The sequence below is a fragment of the Leiobunum rupestre genome, chromosome 3 (assembly GCF_980474605.1).
Source record: "Leiobunum rupestre chromosome 3, qqLeiRupe1.1.hap1, whole genome shotgun sequence".
Lineage (NCBI taxonomy): Eukaryota > Metazoa > Arthropoda > Arachnida > Opiliones > Sclerosomatidae > Leiobunum > Leiobunum rupestre.
This window is the reverse complement of record NC_143386.1, coordinates 26821679-26831729: the sequence shown is the minus strand read 5'-3', so window position 1 is coordinate 26831729 and position 10051 is coordinate 26821679. Positions and strand designations below refer to the sequence as shown.

General features: G+C 32.4%; 1 long non-coding RNA gene across 1 annotated transcript; it reads left to right on the top strand.

Annotated features, from left to right (window-relative positions):
- The first annotated feature begins 7917 nt into the window (after nt 1-7917).
- On the top strand, nt 7918-9257 carry LOC149950972 (uncharacterized). Its single transcript, XR_016479979.1, has 2 exons — nt 7918-8187; nt 9107-9257. It is a non-coding gene; the product is annotated as an uncharacterized LOC149950972 (long non-coding RNA).
- Nucleotides 9258-10051: the final 794 nt, after the last annotated feature.

Genomic DNA, 10051 nt, shown 5'->3' with positions numbered 1-10051 from the left:
TATGTATAAATGATGTCATTATTGGACATATTTATTATTTCGTCTATGTATAAATGATGTCATTATTGGACATATTTATTATTTCGTCTATGTATAAATGATGTCATTATTGGACATATTTATTATTTCGTCTATGTATAAATGATGTCATTATTGAAAATATTTATTATTTTGTCTATGTATAAATTATGTCATTATTGGACATATTTATTATTTCGTCTATGTATAAATGATGTCATTATTGGACATATTTATTATTTCGTCTATGTATAAATGATGTCATTATTGGACATATTTATTATTTCGTCTATGTATAAATGATGTCATTATTGAAAATATTTATTATTTTGTCTATGTATAAATTATGTCATTATTGGACATATTTATTATTTCGTCTATGTATAAATGATGTCATTATTGGACATATTTATTATTTCGTCTCTGTATAAATTATGTCATTATTGGGTATATTTTTTATTTTGTCTATGTATAAATTATGTTATTATTGGATATATTTATTATTTCGTCTATGTATAAATGATGTCATTATTGGACATATTTATTATTTCGTCTATGTATAAATTATGTCATTATTGGGTATATTTATTATTTTGTCTATGTATAAATTATGTCATTATTGGACATATTTATTATTTCGTCTATGTATAAATGATGTCATTATTGGACATATTTATTATTTCGTCTATGTATAAATGATGTCATTATTGGGTATATTTATTATTTTGTCTATGTATAAATGATGTCATTATTGGACATATTTATTATTTCGTCTATGTATAAATGATGTCGATATTGGACATATTTATTATTTCGTCTATGTATAAATGATGTCGATATTGGACATATTTATTATTTAGTCTATGTATAAATGATGTCATTATTGGACATATTTATTATTTCGTCTATGTATAAATGATGTCATTATTGGACATATTTATTATTTCGTCTATGTATAAATGATGTCATTATTGGACATATTTGTTATTTCGTCTATGTATAAATGATGTCATTATTGGGTATATTTATTATTTCGTCTATGTATAAATTATGTCATTATTGGGTATATTTATTATTTCGTCTATTTATAAATGATGTCATTATTGGACATATTTATTATTTCGTCTATGTATAAATGATGTCATTATTGGACATATTTATTATTTCGTCTATGTATAAATGATGTCATTATTGGACATATTTATTATTTCGTCTATGTATAAATGATGTCATTATTGGACATATTTATTATTTCGTCTATGTATAAATGATGTCATTATTGGACATATTTATTATTTCGTCTATGTATAAATGATGTCATTATTGGACATATTTATTATTTCGTCTATGTATAAATGATGTCATTATTGTAGGTAAAATCACAATTTACGTTTTTACTGTGGAAAAATATTAATTTTATCGATAATTAAACTCCATATTATTAATAATTATCATTATATTAATTGCTGAACTGAAATACGAATTTTCTCGGTACTTTTAAATATAATTATTTAATTTAAATTTAAAAATTATATCAATATTTGATCAAATCAGCGGTTGTTAATATGACTTTAAATCCATTAATACAAAATCTATTTAACTTAACAAAGTTTTTAAATCGCTTGTTCCCTAAAGCCGCGTTCACAAAGACGTCAAAAAGGGTAAATAGCTGAAGTTGAAAGCGAAAGGTAGAAGACGAAGTTAGAAATCGGCGGTTCACAAACCCGCCGAAAGTCGAAACGGGACAGAAAACTTCTCAAGAAGAGTGGGAAATCGGCGGTCAACCCGTTTCTACTCCAGTTTGATATTTCGACCTTCGGCTGGAAATCACGTGCCAGTTTTGGCCAATAGAGAAGCGGTTATGACGTCGTGTCGGTCATGTGATACACAAACAACGGTTTTCTCGAGAGAGAGTGGAGTTTACCTCGTGGTTTCGGTGCGTTATGGCTGCCACAAATAAAACTGTGTAACTGTTAGCGCGAGTTGTGAACTGCTGACCTTGTGCAGAAGGAGAAAGAGAAAGGCTGAAGTCGGATCACCCCGCCCAAAGCTTAATGCTCTTCCCCCTTTTACTTTAGAATTCTCCTCAACAAAATGTCTTTGTGAACGCGGCATAAGAAAGATTTATGTACTAATCCATTAAAAAATGATGAAACACAGCACTTGATACAAAAAAGAGACTTATCACAAATGTTCTACAACTTATTTCGAGTTAATTTAGAAGTAGGCCCCAATTAAATTTCCTTTAGGATTAAAAATGGCCGCCATTTCAAAATGGCGGCTTATGATAATTTTAATTGAATGTATCTCAGCCGCTACATACCATACCGCGCCATGTCATACCTCATATGAAAGGTCTTTGCACGCATTATAATTCGTCATTATTAAATTTGCCAAGAAATGGAACAGCTTTGCTTTTAAAGGCCAAAATGTGTTTTTCCACCATCTTATGATCCCGCACTTTGTTTCTCTAAGGCAAAGCTATAGTACTTTAGTTTTTGTTTTACTTACCGTTACTAATTACGTACCGTAATTGCTTTATTTTAAGGTACTACTTAACACTATACCTTAATTACACAAGCAATTATGTTTAAACGCACACCCCCCTCCCTTTCTATGAGTACGATTTATAGTGATCGATGACCGTCTTACACTCAAAACATATTTAAATTTTAAAATACTATTCCATTTTGCTATTAAGTCAAAACCATTCTTCTTAATAATTGTTTTATCACCAACTCTATTATATTTAGAATAATTTTAGACTGTGGCCCCAAACCTAATTTCTTTTAATATTTAAAAACTTGCAAATAACTCGTACCAATAGGTCTTTGAGTATACTTATAAATACGCGAAAATCTAAAAATAAATAAAAAAGACAGAAATTCCAACGATAGACCGGTGTCGTTCTAATTTTGACTCATCAGTACCATGCGGGAAATCTGGATTGCGTCTATTGGTGGATTTTAAAATTCATTTTGCGCGTGAAAATACGCCACCATGTTAATGTATAAAAGCAGGTAAATAAGCCTGCTATACCTCATAATGTAAAGGTAATGTCGCGTGCAAAAACGTAATTTTGAAATCGGTCAATTACACCGAAAAGAGAAGCTACGCCTAAACTTTAAAAAATTCAAAACGCCTTGCATAGCAACGGAAAAAACTGCAAATATTTTAATTGAAACCTTACAAGCTCTCAGTTGTAAGTAAAATACAAGTCTACTTGGAACATTTAAAAATATAAAATTCCAAAACACAAGCTAATTTTCTTCAGAGGCAGTATGTCGTGTCGAAAGAAAATACGATTAGCAACGCCCCAAGATTCTTCCCCTAGACCAATTGACTGGAGTAAGTGCTGTCTGTGCCAGAAAGATGGTGGTCGATTGGAGTGTCCCGCACGTAATTTGAATGTTAGCACTCGAAATGCTGGGTACAAGACTCTGGCAACAAATATATTGCAGTTTGCCGAGCTTGGGGCTTTGCCACCGGATATTGATATTACTGGTCTTGACGATTATCGTTAACCTCAACATATTTTACGCAAATTTAACCTCAAATATTTCAGATCACCGATCGTGCTATAAAATTCAGCCTTCCTAACGATGAAGGGCTAAGCCCGACGAAATCGGTCAGACGGTATTTAATTGCTTTTATTATTAAATAAAAAAGTTATATATATGCAAATATAACGACGTTCTTTTATTCTTCAATTAATTTAAAATAAGTTTACCATGGAACAGAAATTAAATATTTATAATAATTAAAATATACTTTCATACGCGAAACACCGACAAGTCATTTTGCATCAAATAAATTGGAACAAAATCAAAAGGATGAGCAATAAGAAAACAAAGTTATTTAAATCTTGAAGGGCTTATTGTATTAGATAAGCTTTGCCTATCATCAAAGTGGCAACCCTTTTCGTTTTAGGTTTTTTGCAGTAACTTAGGTTGAACAACTGACTTTAGGGTTAACAACAAGTTCGGATTCCAAAAATATTTATGTGGATCTAGGTTGGCGGCAAAAATATCTTTGAAATTATTTGGACGCTTGTTATTTAGTTTTCTATAAATACACACTCCAGCATAAACCAGCAAGCAGCCCTGGATTAACCATTAGACAAAAAAAGCAATTGCTTAGGGCATCAATAAATATAGAAATTAGGGGCACCATCGAAATTTTATTCATTAGGAAAAACTAAAAAATGTGATAATGATACAATGGAACTAAAACTAAATAAAAAATAACTATATCAGTATAAATATATAATATTTATAATAATATACTCCTTTGAAACGTCTACTGACATCGGCAATTCGCCAAAACGATTACCTCCATAAATATATTGAATACCGCAGGCCTGGTGGCGGGAAAAAAAGGCTACATGAAATGTTTTGACTATACTAAATATACTAAAGTCACGTATTTTAGTAACATTTTATTTATTAAAACTCACAATTAAGTAAATACATTTAACTCTGAAAACATTTTGAAATAATGGTAGTCTGGCATCATCTATTATACTTTAGTAAAGTCAAAACATTTCGTGTTACCTTTTTGTTATCTCCACCAGTTTTGCGGTATCTAATAAATTTATAGAGGTACTGAGGTAGTCGTTTTGGTGAATTTCCGATGTCAGCTGTAGACACTTCGCTTTATTTCAGTGGCGGATTTACCATAAAATTTTATCTAAAAAATAAAAAAAAATTCCTACAAAATGTATCTCATACACGTTAAAACAATTAATTTACGGAGTAAAATATAAATAAAATATAAATGCATCTGTATTAGTATTATCCAAGATTCCAAATAAGAATTTTGATTTCCTGAGTCCGGCGTCTACTAACTAATGAGGGGGGGCACCAAAATTCTGAAATTGCTTAGGGCAACAAGGCTTCCAAAATGGCTATTGGAACAGTGACGTATTCATATCAACCATATATTAGATTTTTATCTAAAGAAGGTATTTCAACCCGCAAAGAGCTATTTGTCGACTTTCAGAAAGATTCATACGCGTGTTTTTGAGAAAAGTGTAGGGGATCAACACACTATCCCTACGGGATTTAAGTGTACTATTTTCTCTTGGAACGTAGCCGCCGTTGCCGCCCCCGTCCGGGGGAACCGTTTGCAGTAAAATGGTAAATTATATATCAATCGACAGAAAATATCAAACCCTCACTGCCATTATTACTAATTTTAAAATCGGAGCCGAAAAGGTGGTTTTTTGACCAATTTAGGGATTTTTGGCGATTTTAGACATTAAATCTATACAGGGTGTCTACATTTGATCGGTCCCGGCATTTTTCTCTAAAACTATACCTTCTAGAAATGTTAAATTATCGGAATATACTCTCTCGGTGGATATCGTTGTTATTTGTTATTAGAATTTGTAGTTTTTGAACGCTAGTTGGTAGACGAAAGGTTTAAATGAGTAAGTTGTAGAGCATACTCGAAAACCTTTAATGGAGTTGGTATGGTCAAAATCGTACATTTTGTCACTGAAATAATAGGTCATGAAAAGTAACAAGCTGGTACTACCCAAATGTTTTTACGCCTCATGTAATTGTAATGATTGTCTGTGAAAAATGAACATGTTTTGAGCCAAATCATTGTTTTACTTTAACAAATTAAGTGTTAGGAAAAAAAAGGCGGCGCAAGGTCTAGCGTACTTGATGTCAAGTAGTGTGATAAGCGGAATTTTCTTTACCAAGAGTTATGAACCGGCCCATATAGAACTAGTCTATATTTCTAATTTGGTCGAAAAGTCGCTTTGGATTTGGGTCCAAATACCGACTACGTTCATGGGCTGTGACATTAGGACGTAGTGTTGGCAGAGGACCTTGCGAATTTTGACCTTCAGGTTTTTGGCCAGATATTTATATGTTTAAAAAACCCACTCAAACACTCCACCTAGAAAATTAACCAATTTAAGTTACGGTCTCTAACTTTCTATTACACTAAAATTTATATTTTATACTTGGTTTCTTTTATTACTGTGGTTTTTTTCACTGCCAGAGAAACGCCTAAAAGTATTTTAAGACTTGACCTTACACCAAAATGTAAAATTAAATGGAATTTGAAAAAAAAGTTATTGATTGATTGATTGATTGAATTATATTGCAGAAATTGTAAGTATGCCTGGCAATTTAACCTACACGGAAGAAAAAAAGGAACAACTAAATGGTCACCAACAATACCACACCAAACATTAAGGTTAAACTGCACTTGATGAGATCTAACACTAGTCCCGTGGGGGCTATCTGGACTCCACTGGTGAGTGTAGTGCAAGTTGAGTATACCGCCATGGGAAAAATGGGCTTCATCGGCTGTTAACAGAATACTCGCTAACGGATGGTCACGACCTTCTTTGTGAACAATCCACTGAGAAAGGTCCACTCGCCTATGATAGTCTGCGACGTTCAGAGCTTCAACCTTTTCGAGGTGATACGTTTGAAATTGAGGACCATGCAGAATTTACAAACCATTATGTGATTTACACCCAATTGTCACCCAACTTGCCTGGTACTTGTTCCAGGATCGTTTTCGACAATGGTAAGAACATAAAGGACTTATTGTTTAAATTTACTGTGGAAAAGTAATTTACTTAACTACAAGGCAAGACGAATCATATCGAATAAAATGATTTAATAAAAAATAAGTTGAATCAAATTGGTTGAATTTGTCCGTGTTCTCTCAAGTGTTTGTCAACAGCGGCAAATGTGTGTTGATCTAGTAACGTTCTTTGAGGGAACCGTACTCGTAACAATCATTGGGCTTCTACAATATTTTCTTGAGCCCGCCCGTAAATAAGGTGCAGGTGCGCGTACTCAGAATTATTAAGCTGCGTCATACTAATCTCAAATGCCGGGACCAGTGGCGTGGTCCTGTAATCCCAACGGGTGGTTTTCGTACTTCCACCATTGGTGTCCCGTCCCTATCCTCAAGTATACTCCCGTTGGCCTTTATACATATGGAATTGCTAATTAGCAAAAAATATCTTAAATTTGTATATAAAATAATGAATTGTCGATACAGCGCTATTTCTCTGATTTAGGTCCTGGTTTTTTGTGGGCGTAAATCTCTGAAACCCATAAACTTAATAAAGACACTAACCATATCTGTTACCAAAAAGGGAAGAACGTTCAAGGGGATTTGCGTCATAAAATGAAATTTAAATCAGTTCCGATTGCTCAAGTTGTTTCTAGTTCACCTGGTGTATTTAAATATATGAAACCCTAACATAATGGAATAAAAAACCATGTTATATTTACAATTACAAAAATTATGACTTACACTTGTAATGGTCTGATGAAATCCATGAATACTGTTATCAGAAATTGGGCGGAAGGTAAAACGTTACTTTTCTTTATTTCAGATTCCAAAACGGAAAGAGCAGTGCTACAGAACATAAGTTATTTTTGTCAGGCTAAAAAATGAAGACCAGATCTTTTAGAGAAAGATACAGACGAGCTCTACAATCATCATAAAATATGCGTCCGGCATTTTGAGATATCATGTTTCGTGAATGCTAACACAAAACGTGAATAGAAAAATTTCTAAAAATTACAAAGAATTATTGAAAACTAAAAGACTTATGGGTTTTAAGTAATTTTAATTATAGTAATTTATTTAAAATTAAAGTAATAAATTTCAGTCTTGATTTTTTAATACCATTCACTTTTACAGGTCAGCCTATTCAAAAATTAAAATTACCGTAGCTGAAATTAAATGTAATCGAAGCATTCTTACACAATCCAACGAAACAGGATGTCAAAATAATTTTAATAAACTATTCACCTGTTTCGCGTGGCGTGTCGTTTCACACAGTAGAGGTAAATCCTTCCGAGTAAAACCAGATTGCAAAACATGGATTTAAGCGTCAGTCAAACTAGTTTTATTTCCTCAACGGTTTTTCTATAAGGTTATCGCGACTATACCGCTTTCATCAATATACTCCGTCGCCGTTTCGAAAAACGATGGGTTCGCTGCTCTGTCTCGCTACAATATTCGCCGCTGTTTTCATCTTTGGTCACGTTCACTCACAAAGAATTAGCTGCAATAACGTTCGATGTGAAGGGACCGATAAAACGTCTTGTGACGAAGTTGGCGGTGAGTTCGTTCCACGTAGCACCAACAATCTTCCACCGTGCTGCAGTTCGTGTTTGCTCGGTAATATTTCATTGTGTATTATTTTATTTTTATCTATTTACAGCGTATTATCCGTTGCTTATAAAATAAATATGACTGAGATTTACGTCTTTAAATAACCCTCGCAAACATAAATAGTTTGATGCTACTGTTCTGGTAAAATTGTGTTTCAAATTAACTATTTAAAAAAAAACACGACTTACGTCATATTTCATCTGAGGTCGAAACATGAGTTGAATGAAATTAGTTATTTGTGAAAAATAAAATCTAAATTCAAAACAATTTCTACTTTTATATAAAATAAAAATATTGAAATTTCTTCATAATGGATCTAAATTGATTTGACAACAAAAAAAAGAAATAAAATGCATTGGAAAAACTTAATTAAAATAAGGTGATTTTTTAAATACCAGCCCTGGTTTCTACAAAATTGCACCAACTATGTAAGACAGTGTTTTATACAGGATGATTCAAAAAGTTATGCACAAAATTTAAGGAGTTGTAGGGGGTGAGTTGATAAGTATGCCTGTTTTTTGGCATTTTCCTACGATGAGTTAAAAGAGCTTCAAAGTGTGGCCTACTAGCCCCTGGAAGTATGCTGCAACAAGCGCAAAACCAAGCAGCAGGGACTTTATATACTGTTTAAGTTACCTTTTAACGATGGTTACCTCGATTTGTTTACAAAGTAATTTTTTACTTATCACACGAACCCAAACCTTTATGTTCGCATTTCCCAGCTGCTTGGTTTTTCGGCTGTTCCAAAACTGGTCGTCTAGTCTGTTAGATGTGAACTTCAAATTGAGCTGTTATCATTTATTTATGTAGCAAACATTGCGGAATTTGTCTTTATATTTTTGTGAATCAATGACAGTAGGACCAAACTATAATAATAACAATAATTTTTTTAATCAATTTTTCTTAAATTTTCTTCCCGTTTCAGCTGTTGGAATGAAATGCGAGGAGCAAAGCTTCGCTATTAGATGCAAAAGCAAGCCTTGTGAGAAGGGAATATGTCCAAAATAAATAAATGTTGTTAGAAAATTCGAAATATATATTGGATTTGTTTTATTAAAGTTAATATTAAAAACTGATTTGAAATTGAATTATTTGACAATCGCGTTACAGCTTACATGCATCAAATATGCGCTGCCATAAATCGTCGACATCTCAGAGACGTTTTTTTATTCCGGTTAATTTTAACAGGATTGCTATTTTGCGATTCAGATTTAGCGAGCTGTTTATTTTGCAATCGAAATCGCGGTGCAGAGACGTTTCAGCGATTCCTGTTAATCGGCGACGCTGTTATTTTTCTGAATTTTTATACAAAAGTCACGGACCAATAGGAGAGAGCTTCGATTATTGAAGCAAAAAGGTATCACGTGGTTATTGTTGGCTTGCGTTTTGACGGTAAAAGCCCGGCTCTTTCGATTAATAATTTTCTAACTCTTATTTTTTAATAGGTTTTAGAACTTTTATAGTTTAATCCGTTATTTTTTTAATAAAATATATTTTTATAATATAGCCACGTCAGACAGCACATCAGTTTTTGAAGAATGAGAGGTTGTCCAAAATATTTTTTAAGCAATAAAAGAGTGCATGAAAATTAGTTTCTTCTGAATATATAATTTTCTTACTCTTGTAATTTATTAGATTTTTTGCATTTAGTATACAGTTTAATGGTTTCTTTATTTTTAAAATTTATTTTTATTATATGGTTGTACAGTCTGTTACAAAAGTCTTCGACAAAGGGAGTTTTTGCATTTATTTTCAATTTTCTCGAAACGTGTAAACGATAGAAAAATTAAACCGGCATTTTCGGATTCAGGGTGGTCGATTCATATTTAGAAAGTGTCACTGTCATTGCTCTACCATCAACGGTTGAGGA